Genomic DNA, 7,173 nt, shown 5'->3' with positions numbered 1-7,173 from the left:
AACAATAACCCTTAACCTAAACTAAACACTTGCCCTACACCTAGACCTATCACTAGTCCTAATTCTGGCTCTAACCCTAACCCTAATCTTATCCAGAACACTGACCCTGACTCTAACATTAACCTACCTCTAAACCTGACAATAAACCCAAAGCTAATCCTAACACTAGACCTAGCAATAACCCTAAACCTAATACTAGCCCAAAACATAACCCTAGCCAGAAAACCTATTTTAACACAATCTTAAACCTAACAGTAGCCCTAAACCTAACCATAGTCCTAACCCTAGCCCTAAACCTAACACAAAACCTAGCCATAATCCTAGGCCTAAACTTAGCCCTAAGCATAACCTTAACCCTAAACCTAGCCCTAACACTAACCCTTGCCTTAGACCTAAGCCTAGTTCAAAGCCAAACCCTTACACTAAACATTACCCTAGCCCTATCCTAAACCATAAACCTAACTCTAGCTCTTATCCTAACCTTAATCCTAGCTCAAACTTTAGTTCTAAACCTGTCAATTCCCCTAACCCTAATGCTAAACCTAATTAGAACCCTATCCCCAACACTAAACCTAACCCTAACCATGAACGTATCTCAAGACCTAATCATAAACCTAAACCTTACCATAGCCCTAACACAAGCAAAAACATTAAGCCTTACACTAAACCTAATCCTAAGACTAGCCCTAATCTATACCCTAATCCTAACCTTAAATCTAACATTATACATTACTCTAAACCTAACCCTAATTGTAATGAAAATTCTAGCCATAACCCGAACCCTAACCAAACCCTAATCATATACATATTCCTAGACCTAAATATAAACCTAACCCTCATCCTAGCCATAACCCTAACTCAAACACTAACACTTACCCTAACCTAACCATAACCCTAGCCCTAAACCTAACACTTGGCATAAACCAAACACTAGTCCTATCCATAAACCTAATTCTAATCCTAGACTTAATCCAAACAATAACCTAGCCATAATGCTAGCCATAAATATCTCCATTATACTAAACATAATCTTATCCAAATGGTAACCTTAACCTTATTGCTAAACCTAACCCATCCATTAACCTAAACCTTAACTGAAGCATAAGCCTAACCCTATCCATTACCCTAACACTAAGCTTAAACCTAACACTATTTCAAGCCCTAAACCTAAACTTTGACCTTAACCAAATGACAACCCTGACCCTAAACGTATTAATACCCCTAACTGTAAACCTGACCCTTACCATAAATATAGACCTAGCCCTAGTTCTAGCCCTGAACCTAACAGAAACCCTAGAAATAAATCTAGGCTTAATCCTAACCTAAACACTAACCCAACCACTAATTCTAATTCCAAACCTCACCCTAGTCCTAAATCTAACTATAACCCCACCCATTCCACTAAACTTAATCCTAAACCCAATGCTAATCCTAAAACCAGACCTACCCCTAGGCCTAATGGTAACACTAACCCTAGCCCTAATCCAAGCCCTAATTGAGCTTTAACCCTAACCATAAACATAAGCCTAGTCCTAAATATAAATCTTACTCTCATCCTAGCAGTTTCCTTAGTTCTAACCCTATCCTGTACTGTAAAACTAACCTTAGCCCTAACCCTAACTCTAAATCTAACCCTAACACTAAGCCTAAATCTCACTCTAACACTAGCCCTAACCCTAATACTAATTCAAAATCTAGCCCTAACCCTAATCCTAGCCCTAAAACAAAACCTAGCCATAGCCCTAAACCTAGTCCTAACCCATAGAAGTCAAGATGAATTGAAACCTTAAAACACAAACTGTTCTTGAACTGAGAATGTCCAATCTGGGAAACATGATAATGCTAGGTAAAAGATGAATCCTGACCGGTATCAAAGAAATTTGAACAAAACTAACTCAAACCCGAACATTAGTTCTAACACTAGGCCTAACCCTAATCCTAAAACTAAACCTTTGCTGTTTATAGAGCTTGATCATAAAAGTCCCTAATTTGGGGTACTTTCACAGGGAACAAACCAGAGCATGCCCATAGTGAATTGACTGAATGTGTGAAGTTTCATACAGCAGCACCAAACCTGTTTGATTTCCAGGTCCATTTCCATTCACACCTATAAGCCATAATGTAGTGAAAACTAAAAATTCAATTGTTCCTGACACTGAACCATTGAACCTTGAAGGCTCAAACTTGGGAAACCTACTAAAGTTGGTCAAAGATGAATCTTGTACAGTATCAAAGTAATCCGACCAAAAAATTTCAAAGCTCTTTCGGTATCTGTGTATTTTGTTTGCTCCTAGAACTCAAAAGTGAAGATATTTCTTTCTACTTCACCTTAGGGATACTTCACAGGAAACAAATCAGAGAATGCTCACTGAGAAATGATTGAGTGTGTGAAGTTTCAAGCAGCTAGAACAAACCTATTTGATTTCCAGCTTCATTTCCATTCACCCCTATAGGGCAAAAAGAAGAGAAACATGAAAATTGAAACTGTTCCTGAGAGAAAACTCTTTTACATAGAAGGCCCAAACATTTGGTGTATAGTCAAAATAGGAAAAAGTTGAATCCTGCCCAGTATTATAGAAATTTAAAAAACAAAACAAAACAAAACATAAAAACTAACTCTAACTCTAACACTAGGTCTAAACCTAGTCCTAGCAATAAGTCTAACAGTACACCTAATATGTTAAAAGAACCTTTGATCATAGAAGTTTCAAAATTTTGGAGTCTAGTGGGACAAGCTTACAGATGAATCATGGGAAGTTTCAAAGAAATCTGTCAAAATAATTGGGGGGGGGCTATTTCAAAAAATGCATATTTCCCTGTTTTCTCCTAAAGTGTTCTCAGATAAATTTGTATTGCATGCTTCAACTTATTACTAATTTCACAACAAACATGAGAGTGCCCACAGAGAACTGATAGAGTGTGTGAAGTTTCAAGCAGTTAGCACCAACCTTTTTTTAATTTCCAGCTCCATGTCCATTTACCTATGTAGGTCAAAATGAAATGACTCCATAAAATACAAATTGTTCCTGTCAGCAAAGAATTGAACTGAGAAGGCCAAAACCTGGGGAACATAGTAAGGCTAGGTAAAAATATATCTTGCCCAGTATCAAAACAATTGAACAAGACAAACTCTAACCATGACACTAGACCTAACTGTAACCATAAGCCTATCCCTAACCTGTATAGAGAACCTTTGATCATAGAAGTCTCAAAGTTGAGGAGCCTAGTGGGGTAAGCTAACAAATGAATCCTGCACAGTATCAAAGAAATTTGACAAAATGATAGGGGGAGGTAGTTCAGTAAATGCATATTTTCCTGTTGTCTCCTAAAATGCTCTAGCATAGGGCTTTTTTTTGCATGCTTCATCTTGGGGACACTTTCACAAGAAAAAAAAAAAACAAACAAAACAGAGAGTCCTCACAGAGAACTGATTGAGTGTTTGAAATTTCAAGCACCTAGCAAAAACCCTGTTTGAATTCCAGCTCCATTTTCATTTACACATATATGTCAAAATGAAGTGAAATCTTTAAAAAATACTGAAATACTGACAGAAAACCAGTGAACTTAGAAGGCCCAAACCTGGGCAACATGGTAAGGCTAGGCAAAAGATAATTCCTGCCTAGTATCAAAGAAATTTGAACAAAACTACTGTAGACCTAACACTAGATCTATCCTTAATTCTAACCCTACAGCTCACCCTAGCCTGTTTAGAGAAACTTTGATCATAGAAGTCCCAAATTAAGTGAGCCTAGTGGGGAAAGCTAACAGGTGAATCCTGCACAGTATCAATGAAATCTGAGAAAATATTTGGGGGAAGTGTTTTAGTACATACATATTTCTTTGATTTCTCTAAAAGTTCTGTGGGATAAAGTTGCTTTGCATGCTTCCCCAGAGGGCAACATTCACAAGGAACAAACCAGTGAGTGCCCACAGAGAACTGATTGAGTGTGTACAATTTCAAGCAGCTAGCACCAACCCTGTTTGATTTTGTACTCCATCTCTCTTCAACAAAATACTTCAAAATAAAGTGAAATATTAAAATACAAACAATTACTGACAGCGAACCATTGAACCTAGAAGGCCCAGACCAGGGAACATTGTGAGGCTAGGTAAAAGATGAATCCTGCCCAGTATCAAAGATACATGAACAAAACTGACTTTAACCATAACACTAGGTTTAAACCTAGTCCTTACCCTAACTATAAACCTAACCCTAATCTGTTTAGAGAATCTTTTATCATAGAAGTTCCAAATTAAGGGAACCTAGTTGGGCAAGCTAACAGAGGAATCTTGTGAAGTATCAAAGAAATATGACCAAATAATTTGGGGAGGTACTTCAGTACATGTATATTTTCCTGTTGTCTCCTATACTTTCAGATAAAGATGTTTTTGCATGCTTCAGCTTTGGGAAACGTTCACAAAGAAGAAATCGGAGAGTGTCCACATAGAACTGAGTGAGCGTGTGCAGTTTTAAGCATCAATCACCAAAACTGTTGGATTTCAAGTTCCATTTCCAGTTACCTGTATAGGTCAAAATGAAGGAAACCTTAAAATACAAACTGTTCCTGAGAGCAAAGCATTGAAGGTATAAGGCCCAAACTTGGGAAAATAGCAAGGCTAGGTAAAGACAAATTATGCCAAGTATCAAATGAATTTGAACAAAACTCACTCTAACTCTAACACTAGATCTAACCTAACCCCAAACTAATTCTAACCTGTTTAGAGTACTTATGATAATAGAAGTCCCAATCTTGGGGAGCCTAGAAGCGCAATTCAACAGATTAATCTTGTGCAGTATCGATGAAATTTGATAAAAAAAATGGGGGGAGGTGTTTAAGTACATTCATATTTCCCTGTTTTTTTCTTACACTGATCATGAATAAATTGTTTTTTCATGCTTCAGCTTAAGGTACCTTCACAAAGAAAAACAAGAGTGCCAACAGAGAGCTGATTGAGTGCGTGAAGTTTCCTGCACCTAGCACCAAACATGTTTGATTTCCAGCTCCATTGTCATTCACAGTTATAGGCCATAATGAAGTGCAACTTAAAAATTCAAACTGTTCCTGACACCGAACCATTGAACCTTCAAGGCCCAAACTTTGGTAGCCTACTAAGGCTAGTTCAAGTATGAATCGTGTACAGTATCAAATTAATTCAACCAAAAAAATTTGAAGCTCTTTCAGTACATGGGTATTCTGTTTGATTCTGTTTATTTCTACTTCATCTTATGGCTACTTCCACGGCAAACACCAGATTATGCTAACTGAAAATGGATGAAGTGTGTGAACTTTCAAGCAGCTAGCTCAAACACTGTTCCATTTCCAGCTTCATTTCCATGCACCCCTATAGGGCAAAAAGAAGAGAAACATGAAAATTGAAACTGTTCCTGAATGCAAACCGTTTATGTAGGAGGCCCAAACATTTGGAGTACAATCAAAATAGGAAAATAGATGAATCCTGCACAGTATCATAGAAATTTGAAAACAAAACTAACTCTAACCCTAACACTAGGTCTAATCCTAGTACTAACACTAACCCTAACACTAACCTTAACCTGTTTAGAGTCCCTTTGATCCTAGAAGTCCCACACTTGTGGAGCCAAGTTGGATAGGCTAACAGATAAATCTTTCACAATATCAAAGAAATCTGACCAAATAATTGGGGAGGTAGTTCAGTACATGAATATTTCCTTGTTTCTTCTAAAGTGCTCTTGCATAAAGTTGCTTTGCATACTCCAGCTTAGTACTTCCTTTACAAGGAATAAACCAGAGAATTCCCATAGAAAACTGATTGAGTGTGTGAGGTTTGAAGTAGCTAGCACTAACCCTTTTGGATTTCCAGCTCCATTTCCATTTAAACGCATAGGTCAAAATGAAATGGAAATTTAAAATACAAACTGTTCTGGAGAGCAAACCCTGTACCCAAGAGGCCCAAACCAAGAGAATGTAGTAAGGTTAGGTAAAAGTTGAATCCTGCCCAGTATTAAAGAAATTTAAACAAAACTATATCTAACAAAACACTAGCTGTAACCCTAGCCCTAACTCAATACTAAATCTATCCTAACCTGTTTAGAGAACCATTAATCATAGTAATCCCCAAATAAAGGAGCCCAATGGGGCAAGCTAACAGATGAATGTTGTGCAGTATCAAAGAAATCTTTCTAAACAATTGGAGGAAGTATTTCAGTACATGCATATTTCCCTCTTTTCTCCTAATATGCTCTTAGAAAAATTATTTTTTCATGCTTCAGTTTAAGGTACTTTCACAAGGAACAACCGGAGAGTGCCCACAGAGCATTGATTGAGTGTATGAAGTTTCAAGCAGCTAGTGCTAACTCTGTTTGATTTCCAGCTCCATTTTCATTCACATCTTAAGGCCATAATAAAGTGAAACCTAAGAATTCAAACTGTTCCTGACAGTGAACTGACAAACCTTGAAAACCCAAATTTGGGGATTCTACTAAGTCTAGGAAAAGGATGAATCCTGTACAATATCAGTGTAATCCATGCGAAAAAAATGAAGCTTGCTCCTAAAGTGCTCACAGAGAAAGCTATTTCTTTCTAACTCAGCTTTGGGTTACTACCCCAAGAAACAGATGAGAGAATGTGCACTGAGAACTGATTGAGTGTCTGAAGGTTCAAGGAGCTAGCACAAAACCTGTTTGAGTCCAGCTCCATTTCCACTCACCCGTATAGGGCAAAATGAAGTGAAACATGAAAATTAAAATTTCTCCTGAGAGCAAACCCTTTTACCTAGGAGTCCCAAACATGGGGAGCATACTAAGAATAGGAAAAAGATAAATCCTGCCCGGTATCCAAAAAGATGAAAAAAACTAACTCTAAACCTAACACTAGTTCTAACACTTGCCTAACTCAAAACTAACACTAAGCCTAACCTGTTAAGAGAAGCTTTGATCATAAAAGTTTTAAACTTGGGGAAACTAGTGGGCCAAGCTTACCGATGAATCCTGCACAGTATCAAAGAAATGTAGCCAAATATTTAGGGGGGGGATTTCAGTACATGCATTTTGCCATTTTCTCCTAAAGTGCTCTTGGATAAAGTTGTTTTGCATGCTTCAGATTTGAAAAGGAAGAAACTAGAGAGTGCCCACAGACAACTTATTGAGTATGTGAAGTTTCAACGAGCTAGCACCACCCTTCTGATTTCCAGGTC

This window comes from Marmota marmota, unplaced genomic scaffold (genome assembly GCF_001458135.2).
Source record: "Marmota marmota marmota unplaced genomic scaffold, marMar, whole genome shotgun sequence".
Taxonomy (NCBI): Eukaryota; Metazoa; Chordata; class Mammalia; order Rodentia; family Sciuridae; genus Marmota; species Marmota marmota.
Note: the sequence above shows the minus strand (reverse complement) of the source record.